Source organism: Mustela erminea, chromosome 2 (assembly GCF_009829155.1).
Source record: "Mustela erminea isolate mMusErm1 chromosome 2, mMusErm1.Pri, whole genome shotgun sequence".
NCBI lineage: Eukaryota > Metazoa > Chordata > Mammalia > Carnivora > Mustelidae > Mustela > Mustela erminea.
Genome location: NC_045615.1, coordinates 32,002,842 through 32,026,527, shown reverse-complemented (window position 1 = coordinate 32,026,527; position 23,686 = coordinate 32,002,842). Strand labels below are relative to the sequence as shown.

The 23,686-nt window shown below is 38.0% G+C and overlaps 1 pseudogene; it reads left to right on the top strand.

Annotated features, from left to right (window-relative positions):
* The first annotated feature begins 6,681 nt into the window (after positions 1 to 6,681).
* Positions 6,682 to 21,872, top strand: LOC116582020 (annotated as a pseudogene).
* Positions 21,873 to 23,686: the final 1,814 nt, after the last annotated feature.

The window sequence follows — 23,686 nt, the reverse complement described above, 5'->3', positions numbered from 1 at the left end:
TAAATATAACCTGAGCCAAAAGTTGGTTGAGTTAACTTTGTGTTGCCAGATCCCAGCCCCACAACCCAAACTGTAAGCAAAACCAGAAACATCGCTATACTGTGAGGAAACTTTCTTCAAATTCAAATATCTCAACATCCCTTTGACTTTTGAATAAATATAGCACTAGAATTATTTTTTTTAAGATTTTATTTATTTGTTTGAGAGAGACAGAGATCGAGAGCATGAACAGAGCAAGGAAGACAGAGACTCCCTGTTGAGCAGAGAGCTTAACACGGGCCTCTATCCCAGGACTCTGGGATCATAACCTGAGCCGAAGGCAGATGCTTAACTGACTGAGTCACGCAGGAGCCCCTAGAATTATGTCTTCTTCATTTTACAGTAGTGTCTTAGAAATGATCCCCAGTTTTACATCATTTAAATTTTTGTTTATTTGAGAGAGAGAGAACAAGCAGAGGGAGGAGCATTGGGAGAAGGAAAAAGAATCTCAAGCAGACTCTACACTGAGAGCAGAGCCTGATGCGCGGCTTGATTTTATGACCCTGGATCATGATCCGGAGGGAAACCAGAAGGAGTTGAAGCTTAACCTACTGAGCCACTCAGGCGCCCCTACTTAAATTTGACTTAGTACTATTATTAATATAGCTCAAACTAAGATTTTCTCTCATACAATACAACCACTAGTGTTTTTTATGTCTACGAAGAGAAATGACAGAGTATTAAGCAGTTGAAAATACCTCTGATTTAGCAATAAGGCCACAATACTGATGCTATTATTCATGCTAGCTCTCTGTCTTACTTTAGCTACAGTTAAAATTATGTATATGAAGCTACTGTCCCTGCCAGAATCAATATTATCAGATGCCTGAGTTTCTCCACTCTACATTGTCTCAAATACATTGTTTTAACTGTAAAGCAATGCTTAATACAATTATCCCTTTTACTTACAGCTAAGATGTAGAAAACAATGTACTTACTCCATTTGGTGGTATCTTCTTCCCGTCAGTAATAATTAGTATAATTAACCTTTTTAGGTTAAGATAATTTAGATTTCTACCAATTGTAATAAATAATAAAGAGAACCCATGTGACTTTGACCCAGTTTTCCCCAAAGGCAACATCTTGCAAAATTGTAGATTTCAACACTGACACAGTCAAGACCCAGCACATTCCCTTCCATTCTTCCCAAGGACCCCTTATGTTGCATTTTGTAGGCACACCTTCCCTTTCACACCCCCATCCTCTTCTTACCCCAAGTAGTTACTTAATTGTTCTCCTTTTCTCTAATTTTGTCATTTCAGTGATGTTATGTAACGGGAATCACATAGCAGGTGGCTTTAGTAACTGGCTTTTGTCACTCAACATAATCCCCTGGAGAGCCATCTGGGTTGTATGTAACACTTGTCTGTTCCTTTTATTGCTGAGTAGATATTCCATTTTGTGGATTTATCACATTTTTAAAACTAGTCATCTATTGAAGGACTTCTTGGGTGTTATTATTAATTGATTATCTGTTTCCACACCTTCCAGGGCTCTAGCTCTTCATGTTGCACAAAACAGAAACTTTTCTACTTTATAAACACGAGATTTTCCTCAATTTAGAAGCATCTCTCTTGACTTACACCCCAGTAGACTGTCCTTTTGCATCCATGTGAGTGTTGTTTTTAAATATCTAATTCCAGAAGAAATGACGTCCATGTTCTCTATTACATCTTGGCCTAGGCTTGAAGAGTAGGGAAGAAACCATGGCCCTAGGCAGCACCAAGAGAAAGGCTCAGCTTGTCCTGCAAACAAGACTGTACCTCCCGTCTTTTTCAAAACACTCTCCTGTATGTGATTTTCATGCTTCAGTCCCCAGATGAAAAGACAGCATAAATCAATTCTGAGTCCCCAAGTCTGCAGACTCTCAAGAGGATCTACACAGGGCTCTTCACCATATCAATATTCACTATTGCTCCCTGACAAGTTAGATATTTACTAAGAAGAATATTCCTTTTTTTTTAACATCTTAATTTAAAAAAATTTTTTTTTGGGGGGGGGGTTGTTCTAAGATTCATTGTTTATGCACCACACCCAGTGCTCCATGCAATACATACCCTTCTTAATACCCGCCACCAGGCTCACCTAGAAACTTATAAACTTCCAAGATTGAAACAGGAAGAAATCGACAAGCTGAATAGACCAATATCTAGTAACAAGATTGAAGCAGTGATCAAAAACCCGACAAAAATGAGAATATGCCTTCGTTAGGAAATATAGGAAGCACCTAATTTGTTACATTTGCAAGGTATTACAAAATCACTATTTTTAACCTTTCTTGAAACACACAAGTTCAAAATCCTTAAATATGAATGCGAAGCATTGTCCTGAAAGTGACTTCTTTCATTTAGGAAATGTGGAAATGGCCAAATCATCTTTCTTATTTTCAGTCTTTTTGAGTGATGCTGATTCATTATTATTCAGTTGGCTTAAATACAAATGGGCAAGTCTGACAATTGCAGTACCTTGTGCATTCTGATTCAAGTAGTCTGGCTTATCTTTAAGGATGTAATGATCATAATACCCAATCACAAAGCCACAATGTTCTTTCTAACATGGGAGAGTCTGCACACATTCCGTTGATGGCTCTGACAGAACCTCACCCTGGGAAAGAACAAAGAAGAAATCATGAACATGAAAAATTTTCCCCAAGAATTCTTATGCCTTTCTTTTCTTTTCTTTTCTTTTTCTTTTTAGTTATAAATTGGGCAAGAATATACTACCACTGTTAAAAACATTTCTTGGAGATTTGTAAAGTGCTCTAGCTCTATGGCTTTTAAATGATCTATTAGTTGGGGAAGAGAGTGGGGAAAGAATAATAGTCTTTTAACTCCATTTGTCTGAAAGAGAAATTTATCCTCTGCATGATTGCCTAATGATGGAACATTATCATCCTCACTCTTTAATGGTCCATAACAAAACAAAGTACTCCAAGGGTGCATGAGAATAAGACCTAGCAAAAAATCACAACTACCTGCTCTGAGCGCCATTAAAGCAAATGTGGAAATAGCCTGTTTTCAGAGGAATTAATTTGTGTGATAGACAGTCAGGCAGAATTCTTATTGGCAAGGGTATCTTTTTTAAAAACATCTAGTTATTGCTTTGGGCACAGAAAACATATTTGCATGCAGCAGTCATTTAGTAAAAGAGTCAAAAAAAAAACAAAGAGTAAAGCTGAAAGGTACTGTCTACTTTCATACATAAAGGCTGCAACTAAACTAAAACACAGTTCAGGTACAAATATAGAACTTCCAAACCAAATTAGAGAAGACCGTTATCTTTCTTAGAAAATCGTAGCAGCCTGCAGAACCTTTGTTACTTTACTTTGACAGAAAAGCTATTTTTTCTTTCCTAGTATAGATCCTGATATTCGTACAAGATATCAGATTTTTAACTGCATTTTCTTCATCTGTGTGTGTCCAAAGCACCTTCTTTTTTATTGTCTTATTTGTCTATAATAATAGTCTGTTGTAGAGAAGAGAGTAATCAATCAGTAGTGGTTATCGAGCTATTTACATGGACAACACTCACTGAGCTAGGTGAAGTGGGAGACACAGAGGAAGCTCAGAAAGGATATAATTAAATACCAAGATGTGGTAGAGAAAGTGTTTTAGGAAGCAGTAGTGAATAAAAGCTTTATAGGGCAGATGGAGACTTGAGCTTGGCCTTGGAGTTCAGGGAGAACAAATACTGGGAGAAAGATAGAACAATTTCCAGCACAGGAAAAGCACAAAGGTAAAATGCTCACTCATTTATCCTAATAACTAACATAGTGCCTGGCACATACTTGGCACTCAGTAAATATCTGTGGACCATTAAATGATTAATAAGGTACACAGATAACATTGATTTAAGGATGACCTTGCATCTTAAAGAATTGTAAAGCTATGCAGAATGCTTTAACATGACAACATGACTCAGTGAGCAAGAAAATACACCACTATTAGCTTCCATTTTCCTATAGAGTTCCCCCTTCCTTCCTCCCCACACCAGAGTGGCTGTAACATTGCTGGAACATGGACCCAGCAAAAGTTTTAATTCTTATACGAGAATTTTCTCCGGGATAGTCCACATAGACTGGAAGGAGTGTAGGTCTGGAAGGGGACTAGGAGAGATCTTCAGCTTCTCCACTTTTTTCCCCGCCTTAATCTTGAGGTCAACCACTCTTCGTGAGTGTCCAGTGATGTCATATCTCTGTATCAAAATCAGGGTATTCTAAAGAGCCCTTCCATAAGTGATGGCTGACTGAAGCTATTCTCTTCTAGTCTCTCAGTTTAAGAATATTAGTTAAAGAACCATGAGCAAAGTTCACTGAGAAAGCCATCATTTCCATCTGCATTGGTACTAGGTAATGCTTGAATTCCAAGCCCAGCCAGCTGGAATGAGAACATTGCTCATTAGATACCACAGAGCCCTATGTCTTCTCTTCATTTCTGATGTTCTTTCTCGCCTTTAAATGGTACCCACAGAGGACTGAAATGTGCTTTTTAGCATTTATTGGATATATTGGCTAAAGGCTTGTGTTTATGCTGCTTGATTTTAGAGCAGATGGTTAATGAATGTGCTTGTGTGTATATGTGTGTTCAAATGGCTTTCTCTAAAAAGCAGCCAGAAGATAAATCAAATTCTCTCATTTATTCATGACTCTCAAATGATATCATTACCCATGTATACCCATAGCTCTCAAAGAGGTCCGTGATCTTTCAGATAGTTTCAGATTTTTCTAATATATTTAAATCTTACTTTTAATATATGGTAAATATTACACATATTGAAATATTAACAATTCTACTTGGCTTCTACAAAATAACATCCATCAGAGAAGAGATATCACGTATGCTCTGCCATGATCCTCTGTCCTTCTCCCCATCTTTCTCACTCTCCATGATCAAAACTGCTTCTCATGGGTTTACTAGACAAAAAAATAAGTAGGAAACAGCATGACCTTCATACCTCCTTTTCCACCTGTACTTACTGGTCCGAGCCAAAATTACTGTAATATAATGCTTTTCTAATTCTAGTATCAACGGACAGGATTAATATCAATATAATAGTCTATATTTCATTGCTACATCCCTGAGGACCTAGCCACCCCTGTGATGTTCCTGAACTTATGAGCTAACAAACTGCTACGTGAAGTGCTGGCGGGAATGTGAGATAAAAAGCCCTTTAAAACCTCACTGGAAACACCAAGAGCATCCCTAGTGGCAAATATAGGAAAAGAGTAATAAATTTTTATTTCACATAATACATGTTCAACATAGTATTATAGAATGCTATTTTCTTCCCAAATATTATGACACTGAGGTATGGCATACATTATAGGATATAGTCTGTGACACTTCTGAAATCTTTAGGATTATCAATAAATGGAAAGATACACACATAGACTGTGTGTGTGTGTGTGTGTCTGTCTGTCTATCCCATCAAAGATATGATGTCAGCTTCCATAGAAGCACTTACCTAAAAATCAGCCTAGGAAACATGTTCTGAGAGGGACTCCTTATCATGCCCTTGACCCAGCCACCTCACGTCTTATCTCAACTCATCTACATGTGAACTACATGTGAACATTTTCTAGTACATTTTCTTCTCTCTATTCTTCCCTGGTAAGGTTCAACCTGGAAAGGCTCTACTCTTTTTCTGTTGTTTTTCTGTAATCCATTTTGTTTTATCCTGGTAAATATCATCTGCAGCTCTTTAAACCAAACTCAGTACTCAATGGTGGGAAGCCATCCAGTGACAGAATACACCAATTACCAACAAGATTGCCCGAGAGAGCCAAGCACCCCTGAAATAAATAATTTCAACCACAGGAGGATACCATTGCTCCACTTTCAAAGCACCCTTATGTGTGGGAAAATACTCAATATCATCTCACTTGGTATATGCAAATGAAATAAATTTATAACAAGAGTTATCCATTTCCACAATTTACCAAGATTCTGAGGTATCTCTAGATCAGTTATTTCAGTTATACCAAATACACGTAAAAACTAGTATCAACACAGAGTGCACTTTAAGTTAGCTATCTTCAATTTGTAAGAGCTAAAATTAAGTAGAACTAACAAGAAACTCTTTGCCTGTTTAATATGCACTTCCTTAATAGTCTAAAAGAGCTTTAAACTTTTCATTATATGCAAGAGATTTATACATTTAAATGCAAGAAGAAATGTTCATGCTTAGGGAATTGATCAAGATGAGGTAAATTACATAAACAGCATGAAGTTATGCTAAGTAACAAAAAATCCCCAAAACTTAGTACCTTAGAACAACAAAGGCTTGTTTCTTACCTACAGGACATGTCCCTCACAGAGTGCCTGATCTTGTGGGGGCAATGAAATGCTCTGGCTTGGAAGCTCTTGGCTTCCAGTCACCTGATTCATAGACAGCACAATCTCACTATGTCTCCAGAAGAGAAAAGAAGACAAGGTATTTCATAATGACTACCAACTTTAGAAAGTAAATCCTGGCCGATTGCCATTCAAACAGTAAAATCCTATATACCTCTAAAAGAATAATGAATTAAGATGACTAACCCTAGTAAGACTATCCCTAGCAACTTCATTTTCTTAGTTTGCAAGTAAGTAGAATTTGCCCAAACTTTCTGCATGGAGTCCTGTGTTCTCATGTGTTTCCAATATGGCAGGTTTGCACACAAAGAGCATCTCAGTGCCCAGCCAGGTGCTGCTCCTGGAACTCCAGCCAGTGCTTACCTATGCAGAAGAATGCCTAAAAGGAAAGCGGAACTGTGAATACGGTTACTTAGAGAATACCTTTTCTTTGCAAGTTGTAAGGAGCAGAGATATTAGAGGACAAAGAATTTAAATGCTAATATGGATGTTCAAGGTCTTCTAGAAGGAAGAATGATGTGTGAATGTGCGCACTTGGGTGCACGTGCTTGCATGCGCACAGGTGCGTCCATGCTCACACTTCACCTGGCTGTCCTTTCCCAGGAATCAAGAGAAATGATGTACAGCCCAGGAAAGGGAAGGAATAGGGTGGCCTTAGGTTGTAAATTCAAAGAACTTCCAGAGGAACATTTAAATATTGAATATTGAATATCTCTTCGCAGAAGTCAACAAAGATTGATGAGGAGAGAGTGTGAAGGGGACAGGATTTATAATCGGTTAATGTTCCCAGACTCCCCACCCACCTCAGTGAAGAGAATGAGACACCCCTCCCGCTGCTCCTCCTGCCTCTGCCTTGTGAGGAGCTCCTCTGACAAACTAGTTCAAGGACTCTGTCTTGCAAGGTTGAATTAGCAAGTGGGCAGGGGACAACTGAAGCTCAGAACCCAGAGAGGAAAACCTAAGGAGAAGAAAAAAAAAAAAAAAAAAGATTAAATAGAAGAGACTGAAAGAGAGACAAAGTTGAGAGAGAAAGAGTATGACGGGAGACAGAGCAGTCGTGGGGTTCAGAGAAAAAGAGGACTTATTCCGTGGGGGTGGAGGGTCGCAGAAGAGAGTCTCCAACATAACATGATATGACAGAGAATCATGCCAAAGAGGGAAAACGGATGTGAGAAGTGTTCCCAGGGTTTATGAATTGCATCCTCTTTATTGTTTTCCGGAGGCTGAATGTTTTATTACTTGTGTTTTTTTGGACATGCTTATTTGAATATGACTGTCTCTAAGGTTTGCATTTATCTTTAAAAATACACATAAGAAATTGCCTCACTTTATATAAATGCACAAATTAATATGCCATAACATATTGAAAATTTTTCAAAGTTTTTTAGTCTTTTGTCAACAAGGAAAAAAAAAAGGTTGTGTGCCAGCATTCTCTTAACGGCTCTCCTTTCACAGATGGAAAACAGCCACCGGTGTTTTTTGTAATGCTGATATTGGCCTTCTTTACTGCTCTTGGACCCTGTGTTGTTTATCACTTTATTGCCTCACAAATCCAAACACATCCCTGAATATAATGCTTTATGATAAACCACCCATGAATTCCTTTAAACACTTCGCCTTTAGGGTGAGTATGATACCAAGCTTCCCCAACAGAGGGTGCTGAAGGGACACTGGAAGAGGAAGAGCCTTCCAGCAATTCTCAGCGTAGGTACGGGAGGCAGGTCGGTGTCTGCCATGTCCAGAAGGAGCCTGCCCACACCACACGACCAGAATATGGTCCCTCACAACCTTTGCATCTTAGCCTGGGGGTGACCGATCCTCAGCTCTTCTGAAAACCTTCACCCACCCCCCTCCATCCCCAGTGCGTCCCTCACACTGAAAGCCTTCTGCCCCTGCTGACAGCCAGACTTCGAGCGCATGCGCACACATGCATTGCGGCTCACTCTCTCCCCACGTGCATGCACTCCAGAGCTGCCTAATGTTTGCCTACAGCTCCACGCCAGCCCATTTCTCTGCTCTCAGGTGGCCAAAGCACAAGTCTGAACTCCTTCCACATGTGTCTTTCCTTAGGTCTTCTCCGTCAGGCCTTAGGTACTATATAAAGTTACTTGTAGTTATGGTTACTTCCTTATTAGAGTTGAAAATTCTTATATCAGATTTCCTCTACTTAACCTACTATGTGGTTTCTATCTCCCAGCTAGACCCAGACTGCTACGGACTCTTTGATGTAGTTGGGTATACTAAACTCTACTTTTAATACCATTTTCCTCACGGGAATATATAACTGGCTCACAGCTTGGAAACACCCATTTTGGGAATGCTGAAAAGTAAGCAGATAGAATAAGTTGCCTAGAACAGCAGGGGTCTGCAGTAGATTCAAAACCAGATCTTAGATAATTAAAGAATTTCCTTCAATTCATTGCTGAGTAAGCAGTAAAGAACAAATTATAAATACATAGCAAACTTGTTCTAGGGGAGGCAAGACACAGAAATGAAATGACACATCCAAAAATATGATTGAGCTCTGAGTCCAAGTATTGTGACTTGGGCTATATCCCCATCCCGAGGACACACTTCATACTATGTAAGCATGTTAATTTCTGTTTTTGAAGTTTATGAGACATATACCATCATGTTATTTTCAAGTGTTCAAGGTAACAATTTGATATTTGTATATATTGTGAAATGATCCCAATAAGTCCAGTTAATATCCATTTCCTTACACAGTTACAAACATTTTTTCTTGTGATAAGAGCTTTTAAGGTCTACTCTTTTAGCAACTTTCCAATATGCAGTTATGGTCACCATGTTGTATATTACATCCACATGACTTATTTATTTTGTAACTGGAAGCTCATCCATTTTGCCCATTCCTCACCTCCCACCTCTGGCAACCACCAGTCTGTTCTCTGTATCTGTGAGCTCAGGGTTTTTGTTCCTTGGGTTTGTTGGGGGTGGGAGGACTTGGGGATTTTTCTTTCTTTTTTTTTTTTTTTTAGATTCTACATACAAGTGAAATCATATGACATTTGTCTTTCTCTGATGTACTTCATTTATCATAATACCATCCAGATCTGACTGTGTTGTTGCAAATAGCAAGATTTCCTTCTTTTTGTGGTTGAATAATATTCTACTGCAATATACAACACTTTCTTTATCAATTCATTCGTTGATGGACACTTTGGTTCTTTCTACATCTTAGCTATCGTAAATAATGCTGCAATGAACTTAGAGGTAGAGAGATCATTCCACATTCGTGTTTTCATTCTCTTCAGATAAATATCCAGAAGTGGAATTACTGGACCTGTAAGCATGTTTATTAACATGCCATACATTCTTAGGGAGCACTCAGGTCTACTTCTTTCTTCTCTGGGCTTCCTGCCACCATTGCTTCAGAAATTTGATCTTTCACTCTGGAATGTTCATAGCCGAAAAGTTAAAACAAGCTTCCTCACCCACACCTATAACACACACACACGCACACACACATCTGAGTTCTGAGTTGCATTTGTTCCTACATCCTATCATTTTTTTTTTCTTTGTCATTTGCAAATGCCACTATTGCTTTTGAAAATCAGGTTATAATTCACTAAGTCCAAAAATGTCTTAATTATAAGTCCTGCAGCCTTAATCTATACCTCTTGAGCAATTATCTGGGTTTTTTTTCCATATTTGCCATGCCAACAGGTCTAAGATTAGAATTTATATTAGCAATTCTCAAGCCCATGAGTTCCAAACTGAGAGAACCTACAGTTGCATGAGCTTTTGACAGAAAATAACATCCTATTGCAAATACCTTTAAATCAAATTTGTCATGCTCCAGAGGGCCCATTTCTTTCAAAAGAGCAAAACTCAGAAGGCCAAGGAATAAAAATAGAAGGTGTGATCTTGGGTGTGAAATACCTGACTGTGTAATTACTACATTAAATATTCCTACATTTCAAAGCAAATGAAAATTCTCTAATAATCAACTGGCAGTCACAAACTAATATGTATCTTATTAATTAATCTCTTAACAGAAATGGGACCAAATATGAAATCCAAACAAACTAGTCTAGCTTTTGTTTGATCTGCTTCTCTTGAACTTGTTAAAGAATATATCAGAAAAAAAATTCAGTATAGGAGAAAAAAATGATAAGAGAGTTTGTTAGAAAACACAGGCTGAGTCAAAGGCTGGATACTATCAACTGGAAAATATTGAATGCATTTTCAGCAAGACTTACGATGTTACAAACTCAAATCAAGTTACCTGGAAGACACCAGATGTAGAAATTGAAAAACTTATTGCTAGGAATGTCAAAAACAGAACAATAATATTAAACAAAGTGGAGCCATGCATAATTCCTGTTAATATATTTATCATCAATCATCAGTTTCATATCAACTGTAGGTCTCTCTAGTTCTTTCAAATTCTCTACAATTTCTGATTTTTTTTTTCTTTCTGAAACTTCACTGTTGCAAAAGTTTCCATATAGCCTGTGGGTAGACTGTTTTTAAGAAGCTGTTATCTGTTTGGTATTTTCTCTTTGATATATTCATATAATCTTTCTACACCAAAGCCTATTTCCTTACATCATTTAGAAACAATGGTTTGGCATTCTTTCCAACTACTTCCCGAAGTGTCTAAAACCAGCCCCTCCCCTCCATCACTATTCCCATGATCCTAATGCCAACTCTCACCATCTTTTGCTTGAATGATTCCAGAAGATTCCAAACTTGTCTTTCTGGTTTCCCTGAAAGAATAGCTTACACTTTCTTGAAGACAAACCAAGTGTAAAGACTTGCTCTACCAGATATTGAAACTGACTATAAAATCGTAATAATTAAGAAGATGTAGCATTTAGTGCAGGAAAAGACAAGCAAACCTGTGAAGCAGAGTAAGAATCCAGAAATGGTCCCACACATACCTGAGCACTTGATTTAAAACAAAGATGGCATGGCAGGACAGTGGAGAAATAATGTTCCTTTTATTTGATGGTTCTCGAAATAGTATGTATCCCTATGGAAAATAATGAAGTTACAGCTTTAGCTGATACACAGAAAAAGGCACAAGGAGTAGGAAAAAAAGAAGACTATAAGAGACACTTCATAAAAAAGAAACTGAATGGCTAAAAAATGTATGAAAGAATGCTCAGCCTCATAAATAATGAGAAGATGCAAATTTATCTCACAGGAAGATTTGCCAGCCCTCCAGACTGTCAAAAATTAAAAGTCTGGGGGCTTCTGGGTGTCTCAGTCAGTTAAGCAGTCAACTCTTGGTTTTGGCTCAGATCATGATCTCGGGGTCATGAGATTGAGTCCCACCTTGTGTTCCATGCTCAATGTGGAGTCTTCATGAGACTCTCTCTCCCTCTGCCCCTCCTGCTCATACTTTCTCTTTTTCCCTCAAATAAATAAACAAATCTTTTTCTGAAAAAATAAGAGTAAATTAAAAGTCTGAAAATGTCAAGTACTGAAAAGGACAAGGAGCATTGAGAACATCATTGAGAACACTTGCAGCAGGCAAAATGGCTATGCCGCTTTAGAAAATAATTTGGCCTCTGCTACTAAATTTGAAGATATGCTTACCTTATGACCCACAAAGTGCACTCCCTTGAGAAACTTGTGTGCATGTGCAAGAGGAGACGTGTAAGGACAGTCAGAGCCACATTGCTTACATGATCCAAAGGTTGGAAGCTACTGATGTGTCCATCAACAGCAAATTGTCTTGTGTATTCATGCACGGAAAAGTACCTGTCAACGAAATTGAATAAGCTATAGCTACACAAAAGAAGCAAGATTAAGCAGTAAGCAAAAGCAGCAAGATGCAAAAGAATATATACAAAATGACTTCATTTATATAAAATTTAAAACAAGCAAAACTGAACTGCAGTGTTTAAAAATACACAAATAGGTGGTTAACTCTGCAGAGGTGCTAAAACTATAAAGCTAAGTAAGGACTTGACCATCATTAAGCATTGTGGTCAGCCTAACAGGGTTAAGGTATGGGTTGGGGTTAGAGTTCAGGTTCAGGTTAGGGTTCGTGAAGGACAGAGTGTGAGGGGGAGAATGTGAATAGCAAGGAACTTGTGGTGTGCAGGCAAGACTCCATCTCTGACCTGGGTGGTAACTATATGAGTATTTGCTTTATGATTTTTCAATTAACAGTACTTTTAGGATTTGTGTGCTTTTCTCTATACGGGCTTTATTTTACAGTATAACCAGATTGAAAAAAAATATTTTCCCACTAGAAAATTGTAAATCAAAGTACACAAACTTATTCCTTATAGACCCCTTTGGGTTAACTATGTTTCACTCAGAAAATATTTGCTCCCATTAGAATAATTCTGCTTTACCAACCATGTAGTCCTTGCATGTCCACAGACTAGAAATCTCTCTTTTACCTTTAAACTTAGCTCTCAGAAGTTTTTCTTTATGGAGATTATAACTACTGTCATGGGAATGATATTCAGATAGAATCAAGATACACTATAATAAAAAAAAAGAAGAAGAAGATAAAAGCCAAGTAACTGGGAAAAGTTTAATGCCAATGGGAAAGAGAGCAATTGGCACTATCTTCCTGACCATAGTGACAAAAGCCTGATGGATCCAGGCTGTTGTCCTGTGTCCAGAGCCTAGATACCTCAGATGGGCATTGCTGCTCTGTCGTGTTCTTTCTTATCCTTTCTACCCAGCTGATATATTAACATTTTAAATTTTAAAAAAATGAAATGTCTTACTTGGGGGATCTAAAATTTTTGACTATTCTGTTGCTGCTGCTACTGCCACCTTGTAACCGTGTAGCTTATTATCCATTCATTTATTTTTTCACTGAACATTCAATTGCTGATCAAACACAAGACAGCGCTGGGCACTGTTCTTCATTCTTTATTATTATTATTATTATTATTATTTAAGATTTTATTTATTTGAGAGAGAGACACAGAGACAGAGCTTGAGCAGGGGTGGGGGAAGAGGGAGACAAAGAGGGAGAAGCAGACTCCCTGGTGGAGCAAGGAGCCCAATGAGGGACTTGATCCCAAGAGCCTGGGGTCATGACCTGAGCCAAAGGCAGACGTTTAACTGACTGAGCCACCCAGGCGTCCCTAGGCACTGTTCCTCAGAAGCTTTGTCCATCGCAGACATCATTTCTTTCTAATCTCATATAATCAACAGTGTTCTGGAGTAGGCAGGGGATATGTTGCCATTCATTGTTTGGGTTTTTTATTTGGATTTTGCATTAGTTATCTTTAGCTGTGAACAACCCAGCCCAAAACTTAGCGGAAAAAAAAAATAATAATAACATTTATGGAGCTCCAATTCTGTGATCAGCTAAGGCAGGTCTCTTGTCTGGGCTAGCTCAGATAATTTTAGCTGGGCCCACCAATGAGTCAGCCAGCACCTGGCTGACCTAGGATGGCCTCACTCAGGGTCTGGCCATGAGGGCAGGATGACGGTGCCACACGTATTTCATCATTCTGCAGACTAACACAGGTTTCTTCAGGTGACAGTCACAGAGCTCCAAGAGCAGCAAAAGAGCAAGCCAAATGTGCAAGTACATTGCTAGTCTCTGTGCACGTCACATCTGCTCAAGTCCAGGGGTCAAAGCAGGTCATACGGTCCAGCCCAGAGTCAATGTGGGAGGATATAAGCAAAGGGTGTGAATGTAAAAGACGATAAATCTGTGACCATCTTCACAATCCACTGCAGTCCTACCGTGCCTCTCCTAGGGCCACTCTGTTAGTAAATGGCACTGGAAACACAGCTCATGGCTCCTCACCTTCTGTTCAGCGTTCTTTCCACCAGAGCAAACAAATAGGAGAGAGAGGAAGCTAATGGAGATAGAAACTGGGGAGGGTGTGCAGGCAGCAATGATTAGGAAGTCACACAGGGTATTTCAGATTACCAGCTTACTCAGTTAAAAGTGATTAAGGTAGTAAAATTAAGCAATTTCCACATGTTGCTTTGTTTTATGCAATTCCAATCAATATCTATTTTCTAAAGTAAATATGTCATATTTAATAATATGTAATATTATTGTAATATAAATATCTTTTTTGAAAAAGAAATTTATAGACAAAAAGTCATAAACAAAGACTAGCATCTCCTTTTTTTTTCATTTTATTTTATTTCTTTTCAGTGTTCCAGAATTCATTGTTTATGCACCACACCCAGTGCTCCATGCAATACATGCCCTCCATAATACCCACCGCCAGGCTCACCCAACCCCCACTCTCTTCCCCTCCAAAACCCTCAGTTTGTTTCTCAGAGTCCACAGTCTCTCACAGTTTGTCTCCCCTTCCGATTTCCCCCAACTCACTTCTCTTCTTCTCTCAGTGTCCTCCGTGTTATTCCTTATGCTCCACAAGTAAGTGAAACCATACGTTAAGTGACTCTCTCTACTAAGATTAGCATCATCTTAACAAAAACAGTGTCACTGTTGTTTTCTATTAGCTGTTTCAATTCAGAGCAAGAAGAAAGAATCAAGACCCTTTTAGTCTTCTCCAATCACAAATCTAATTTGTTTGTTAGTTGTATTGGTAATTAATTGGCATCGTATTTGAAATTTTTCAGGTTTAAAGAAAAACTCTTAGAGACAACCACTTGAGGTAAATTTCCTGGTCAAAGTACAAATTAGTACAACATTTCAGAAAATTAATTTATAAATATGAGGGTGTGGAGAATGTAGTTAATTGATAAAATCAATGAGGGTATATGTTAAAGCTGAAAAAGAATAATAAATTAGAAGTCATGAGAAAAATTTTTTAGAATGTTCTAATCATCAACATAAAATGTGAAGAGCACTAATCATTCATCCCATCCTTTTACATCCCTTCTCCCCAACCCCAGCTCCCCAGGATCACATCTCAACACAGCTATATTTCCCTAACAACTGCACACAATATTTAAGTCAGTTTTACAAAGTGGACCTCTATTAAATGTGGTTGACTAAATGATACCTAACACAGAGAATACAGTAAAATATCAAAACTCTTGCCCCAGGAATATTTACTTTATCAGTACTACTGTAAATGCTACAAAGAGTGTTCAGTCCTGGCATGCCAAGGGTCATTCTTCATTTGCAAATTTGGTTTTCTGTTATGCTTATTTCACATGAAGAACATTGCAGCTCAGCCCACAGTTTGGAAAAGGCAACAAGCATAAGTACTTGAGGGGATGTGTTTGGCTCATACTCCCCCATTTACCAGCTCTTCTTTCTTGAGCAGGATGTTAGTACTGAAAACTCTGGGTCTTCATCTGTAACATGAGGATCACAGCTCCTACCCCCAAAGTCTATGTGAAGTATTGAAAATAATCAATCAGTATAAAACAGGCTCAGCATAGAGCTCATGGGGGATACCCTTTACATGATCATCTTTATATTACTAATAATATAATTATTATAAGGCAAATAATTTAAAGAGTGTTAGTTCACAAACTGAAATAATAGAGGAAACCAGAAGATCGATTTCTAGATAATTTCCGAAGTTTCTTTTTTTATTTGTTTTCTAAAGTTCATTAAATCTCATTAACAGCAAACCAGAGGAGATATTTTCTGATGTCCTCTCATGTATTAATTAGCTTGCTCAGACCCTTGTTTATGCTACCTGCAGCTCCCTTTCCCTATTCAGAGGACAGATGTTATTGACCTTCCTTCCCTCCCATCAGGGCACTGCTCTCTTCTTCCCAGAGTCTCAGACCATCTTTCTGTATATATTTAAAAGCACCACAGGGATTTTTTTTTTTTTTTTTTAGCTGATAAAGAAGCAGCCTCGTTCTTTATTTTTTAAAAAAGTTATCTTTCTGAATAAAGATTAGAGATTTCATGCTAATAGCCTTCTTGAAAAAAAATCATGTTTTCATGCAGATATAAGGAAGAAAGGCAAACTCTTTGCAAGGGGCAAGTCTTATCCTTCATCGGACCCTCATTGTTTCATAAACAATAAGGTGTACATGTTAGAAGGAGACTATCTTGTTGAAACAATAAATGGCCCCTAAGGACTTCAAAGTGCTTTGAGGAGATTGTTATTAATTTTCCCAATCACCCTGTAGCAATAAAAACCTCAGTTCACAGAATTAAATTGAGATCTCAAGTGTCAGGTGGCAACTGCACAGTAAAGAAGTCCCCCAGTGATCTACTTTCTGAAAATATTTTGGTCATTTTCATGAAGGGTTATTATGAAAAATGAATACCAACAGTTCAAAAACTTTGTCAGCTATTCTGAAGAAAAGTTTTCAAAGAAACTAAGCAAGTCTGACTTTCCTTTCAGAATTACTTTAAAAATTGACTGGAATGGATCACAGGGGGCAAAAGTGGAAAAAAATAAAGCAGAATATGCCCCCCCCAAAAAAAGTGTGCTAAAAGCTACCTATGTCCTCCAAAGACATAAGCACTAGGCATGACTTAACTTAGAGATGTTAATTCAAAGAATCTTTAATATAAAATTGTTTGGGGTACACCAAAAAGTCTACTTGGATTAAAACTATCTTCTCCAACAGTCCCTACTGTGATTCTCATTCATTTAGAGTAATTCATCAACTCCAATAACAATGACTCAGAGTAGGGTACCACAATAAGACATCATTTTAGTGTATTTTAGTGTAAATTCATTCATCCAAAGAAAACTAAACAGACTATATATATATATATATATATATATATCTCAAAAGGTGTAGATACAAAGCATATCTGCCAGGACATCACAATGGTGAGTCCTGAGCAAGCAAGAGACTGTGAGGAATAGACACAGTCAATGTTGAAGGACAGAATGCTCAGACTATGGTCAGTCAGCTTTCTCCAGACCTCAACTCCCTCCTGGTTAAAGAAGAATAATTCTGTGTTCCTCAGCTCTCAGAGTCACAGTGAAAATCAAATTCAATAATACTTTAAAACATTCAAATGTTTCATTCAAATATAAAAAATTAAAGAATCATTCCTAGAAATGTGGCAGAGGGTCATAAGGACAAAAAGAAATTCAGATGTCATAATAGTGATGACATAAATAAATGAATACATAAATAATACAAGAAATGTCAGTTACTAAGTTTTGCTTGAAATTTCTTACAGTGGAAAACACTGTAGATTTTTTTTATTCAAGGACATAAAATAAGGATAAAAATTATTTGCTGCATTAAATGAAGATTTTTTAACATTTCTTTAAAAAAAAAAAAACCCTGGAGACATGAAAGTCAGTCGCTTTCCTTAAATAAAAGGCAATTACATGGGGCGCCTCGGTGGCTCCGTGGTTTAAAACCTCTGCCTTCGGCTCAGGTCATGATCTCAGGGTCCTGGGATCAAGCCCTGCATTGGGCTCTCTGCTCTGCAGGGAGCCTGCTTCCTCCCTTCTCCCTCTGCCTGCCTCTCTGCTTACTTGTGATCTGTCTGTCAAATAAATAAATAAAATCTTAAAAAAAAAAAAAAAATAAAGTAAATAAAAAAAAATAAAAAAAAAAAAAAAAAAAAAGAAAAGGCAATAACCAAAAAAAAAACCCAAAAAACAAAAACAAAAACAAATGGTAGATTTTAAGCTCTAATGTACACAGATGTCCATGAAATCTGAAATGAAAAAAAAAAAAAAAGGAAGTTCCTGAACCATATTCTTAGGTTTCATTATTTATATGTATGTTTGTAAATACAGGTAAAAAGATCTAGAAAACACACAAATTGTTAATAGTGTTACCTTGAGGGAGAAGAGTGAGGTTGAGGAAAGCTGAGAAGGAGGACTTTCATTTTACTCTTGTCATGTTTGAAAAATTTCTAATCATACACTTTAGAATCTAAAAAAAAAAAAAAGCATGATAGATATTATGACAGACATGTGCAGTTTCTTACCCTAGGGATGGATTCAGATGAGCCTTGATAACTAAGCAGAAATCAGTCAGATGGAATATTAGGGGAAATGCACTTATGGCAGAGAACTAGCATGTGCAAAAGCATGGGGGCCTAGCAGGAGGAGAGGTATCCACCATGTATAGCACTTTGGTAAAAGCAAATCTTAGGTAGATATGGGAGAAGAAGAGAAGGTGATGGTAGAAGGCTGATTACATGGCCTGTGTAAGGTACTAGGGAATTTGAACTTTATTCTGAGTGACTGCTGAATTTGTGGCAGAGGAGTAACACGTTTGTTTTTTAGGGAAATGTCACTGGAAACGGTGTGAAGAATGGACGGATGAGAAGGAAAAACAATTAGAGAAGCACTTGTTACATCAAGGAAAGAGTTGTTGAAGGCCTGAACTAAAACCATGGATAGGAATCAATAAACTATTGGTTATTTGCAACTAAAGTTTAAAATGGAGATCTGGGTATTTACCCCAAAGATACAAATGTAGTGATCCAAAGGACTACCTGCACCCCAATATTTATAGCAGCAATGTCCACAATAGCCAAAGTATGGAAAGAAGTCCACTGACAGATGAATGGATAAAGAAGATGAGGGGTACAACACACACACACACACACACACACACACACACACACACACAGGAGTATTATGCAGCCATCAAAAAAAATAAAATCTTCCCATTTGCAATGACGTGGTTGGAACTAGAGGGTATTATGCTAAGCAAAACAAATCAATCAGAGAAAGACAAATATCATGTGATCTCACTGATATAAGGAATTTGAGAAACAAGACAGAAGATCACAGGGGAAGGGAGGGAAAAATGAAACAAGATGAAACCAGAGAGGAAGACAGGCCATAAGAGACTCTTAATCAAACAGACTTAGGGCTATTGGAGGGGAGAAGGGTGGAGGGATCGGGTAACTGTGTGATGGACATTGGGGAGGATATGTGTTGTAATGAGCACTGGGTGTTATTTAAAACTGCTGAATCACAGACCTCTGTACCCCTGAAATAAGTAATACATTATATGTTAATTATTTGAATTTAAATTTTAAAAATTATTTAAATAAATAAACAAATTTTAAAAAATAAAATAAAATAATTTTTAAAATCTTTAAAAATAAAATGGATATCCAGTCAAGAGATAAAGCATTTCCCAATTCCATCATTCATGTTCCCTATCACAATCTAAGAGAAACCCATATTATTTTTTACTTAATAAATTTATTATTGACTCACATTAAGCCCCCTATTGAGCAGTAATATCATAGGTTTGATGCACTGTGGTTTTCTAATACACCTTAATATAAGTACATAATAATTAAAATACCATATAAATCTTCTCAAATACCAGCCAAGAAAATCATACCATCCTTTAGGACACACAGGATAAGTTGCTTCCAATTCTAGAACTCTGTAAGTCTAGGTTGTTTAGCCAAAATCTTTCTTGGAAAATTGAGCCCCAAAAATATTCTAAGTAATTTGTCCAAGGCTTAGCTTAGACCAAGCATAGTGTCAAGATCTAGTAACTCAGAAGGGCAAATTCTCGAGCCTTACTAAATCAGAAACTCTGAAGGTACAAGGGAACAATCTATATTTTAAGAAATATTCCATGTGAATTTGAATCCCCTACCTAAAGTTTTAAAGCACTGCTTTGGGCCACCCACAGATTTTCTCAGACAGAGACTGAGGCAATTAGAAGAATCAGCTGAGATCATTTCCAAATCAATGCTCTTACATCTCATAACATCTGTTATTCTTTTTTATTATGCAGATCCAAACTGTGCCTTTTAGAGCTCATGCTCAGTTCATTGACAACCATTAAATAAATCAATTGAGGATGAAGATGCATTAGTGGTTTTCTAGATCTCTTGCGTACCATATCTCAAATTCCAGTCTTTCTCATGCCACAGTTACTACCTTCATAATTCCACTGTCACTGCGTATCACATATTATGTACATATATTGTTTACTTAAAGTTTTTCTTTAAATAAATTCCTTTTTTTTTTACTTTAATAAATTAAGGGACACATGTATACTACTACCATCTCCAGAAAGTCAGTATCACTTGCTGTGAGTAAAAGCTAACTACAAAGGCAAATGCAGTGTTAGATTCTATCCTTGTTTGTCAAAATTTCTGCTCTTAAGAACTGTATTCCTCTGGGAGCACTCTAGTGACTCAATTGGTTCAGCATCCAGCTCTTGGTTTTGACTCACATCATAATCTCATGAGTCATGAGATCATCCCCATGTGGGGCTCTAAGCTTATCCAGGAGTTTGCTTAAAGATTCTATCCCTCAGCTCCTCCCCACACTCACATGCTCACACACTCACTCTCTCTCTCTCTCTCTCAAATAAATAAACCTTAAAAAAAAAAAAAGAACTGCATTCCTCTATTAATAAGGGTGGTTACCCTGTAGTAGAACAATATTCAAATTTTGTACCTAACTTGATTAAAGCATTAAGTGGACATGAAGTTTTCATCATGTGATATGGGATTAGTTAACTGTATGAGTATGAGCCCCCCAAATAATTGCATTCCAGCAGTGGTTCATACGCCGTACTTCAGGAAATTCTGGCTTAAACCATGTGTATAGACAGATAAACCCTGAGAATGCACAGATCTAGAATAGGAAAGTTCTAAAAATAAAACTTTCATATTTAAGTAGTGAACAAAAGCAGAACAAATAATGATAACTAGAACACCATGCCAGGACTGAACTGAGAAGGAAGACCTAAAAGGGCTGGAAAAAACTGGACACAATAATTCTAGTGAACTGGGGAAAAGCAATTTATGAAAAGAAAGCACCAGCAAAAATTAATGATCTAGCACGAAGATCTTCCGTCTAACCAACCCTAAACCCAATGACATAAATAACTTTATTTCATGAAAGTCCATGCATATAAAAGTAGCACCAATGGAACAGGAAAGTTAAGCAATTCCTGAAAGATTTAATTCCTTTTACTTTCTCTCTCCTCCTGTGGAAGGTTCCCAGAGGGAAGAAGGTGAAGGGGAAGAAGGTGGCCCCGGACCCTGCTGCCATGAAGAAACAAGAGACAAAAATTGTGGTCCATCCTCAGTTTGATGAAATGTCCCAAAACTTTTGCATTGGACAAGACATGCAGCCCAAAATGAACCTCTCTCACTTTGTCAAGTGTCCCCTCTGCATCTGGTTACAGCAACAAAGGACTATTCTCTATAAACATCTGAAGGTTCCTGATGTGATTAACCAGTTCTCACACACCTTGGACTGCCAAACAGCTACTCTACGCCTTAAGCTAGTCTACAAATACAGACCAGAGACAAAGCAAGAGAAGAAGCAGAAGAAAGTTATCAGCAAAAGGGATGTCCTCACTAAAAGGGTGCCTATTCTTAAAGCTGGGGTTAGTTCTACCACCAACTTCATGGAAAACAAGAAGACTCAGCTGGTAGTGATTGCACATTATGTGGATCCCAGTGAGCTGATTGTCTTCCTGTCTGCCCTGTGCTTTAAGATAGGCTTCCCTACTGCATTATCTAGAGAAAGGTTAGGCTGGGCTGTTTGGTCCACAGGAATATCTGCACCACTGTCCCCCTCACACAGGTGAACAGAGGAGCTCTGGCTAAGAAGGTGGACTATAAGGACCAAAGACAATGACAGATATGATGAGATCTGATGTCATGAGGGAAGGTAGCATCTTTGGTCTAAAGTCAAAGTCTTGCACTGCCAAGCTGAAAAAGGCAAAGACTAAAGAACTGGACACCAAACTGGGCTAAGTGTATAGCTGTTGAGTTTTCCATGCATAAAAGTAATAAAAGTTCTTTTTCAGCCAGAGTTTAAAAAAAAAAAAAAAAAAAGAGGAGGGAGAGGCAAGATGGCAGAGGAGTAGCAGACTGAAATGACATCAGGTCGCAGGAGTTCAGCTAGATAGTTATCAAACCGTTCCAAACACCTACAAACTCAACAAGGGATCGAAGAGAAGAAGAGCAGCAGTTTTAGGAACAGAAAATTGACCACTTTCTGAAAGGTAGGATGTGTGGAGAAGTGAATCCAAGGCAAAGGGACTATAGACTGCGGGGTGAGGGTCCAGCTCCCAGCAAGTGGCAGGGCAACGGAGCACAAAATCAGAACTTTTAGAAGTCTGCTCCACTGACGGACATCATTGCAGAGGCTAAACAGGGAGGAGCCCTCGCTGGGACAGTGTGGTCTCAGGACCCCTAGGGTCACTGAAAGATCGGGGGTGTCTGAGTGTGGTAGAGCTCCCAGGTATTGGAGCAGGGAAGCTGACTACAGAGATGAACCTGAGGAGTGAGCTCTCAGCTTATGGTTACCTTAAACAGTGATCCACAGCTCAGTTGGACCACTGCTCTTCAAGCAGGGATTGCACAAGTGGCAGATGCAGGGAGACTCACCTTTTTCCTCTGGAGACAGGAATCTGCTGGGGCTGTGCGCCAGAGACAGAAACATTCAGTCACAGGCTAGATGATTCCAGAGCATGGCCAGAGACCAGAGAGACAGGAGTGATTGATCCCTTTTCTCTGAGGGTGCACTGAGGAGAGGGGCCCTGAGCTTTCAGCTCATCCATGCTGGAATTGAGAGGCCGCCATATTCATTCCCGTCCTCCAGAGTTCTACAGAAAGCATTCAGGGAACAAACACTCAAGAGAGCAAACTCAAGCAGATTTCTTAGTCTGGCCCCTGGCAAGGGTGGGGCAATTTCACCTTGGGCAAAGACATTTGAGAATCACAACAACAGGCACCACCCCCAGAAGATCCCAAAGGATATCCAGCCAAGACCAACTTCACTGATCAAGGAGAAGAGCAGAACTCCAGAATTAGGGGAAAGCAATGCATGGAATTCATGGCTTTCTCCCCATGATCCTTTAGTCTTGCAAAGTTAAATAAAATTTTTTAATTTTATTTTTTTCTTATTCTATTTTTTTAACTTTTCCTCTTCCCTCTTTTAACATTTTTTAACTAGTTTAACTTAACAATTCCTTTCTTTTAAAAAATCTCTTTAAACCCTCATTATTATAGTCACATTTTATCCTTCATTATATTTACCTTATTTTTTATTATACATATTATACATATAGGAGGGTTTTATTCCTAAAAAATTTTAGAATACAATTTCTTCTAATAGATCAAAATATACCCTAATGTTGCACAGGGCTTTGTTCTAGTCTCCATCCTAAGCACATTCCTTCACCACCTTTTTTTTTCTTCTTCTTCTTCTTTCTCTTTCCAACCAACTTATATTATCAATTCTTTTTTAGAATTTTTTTTAATTTTCATCTTTACAGTCATATTCCATCCCTTCATCATTCCTACCCTTATATTTGTATATACATAAGTTTTTTCTTTCTTTAAAATTTTGGGAGGTAGTTTCTTCTAAGAGACCAAAATGCACCCAAAACCAAGTGGGTGGCTCTATTCACCAGTCTAATATACACACACACACACACACACACACACACACACACACACATAT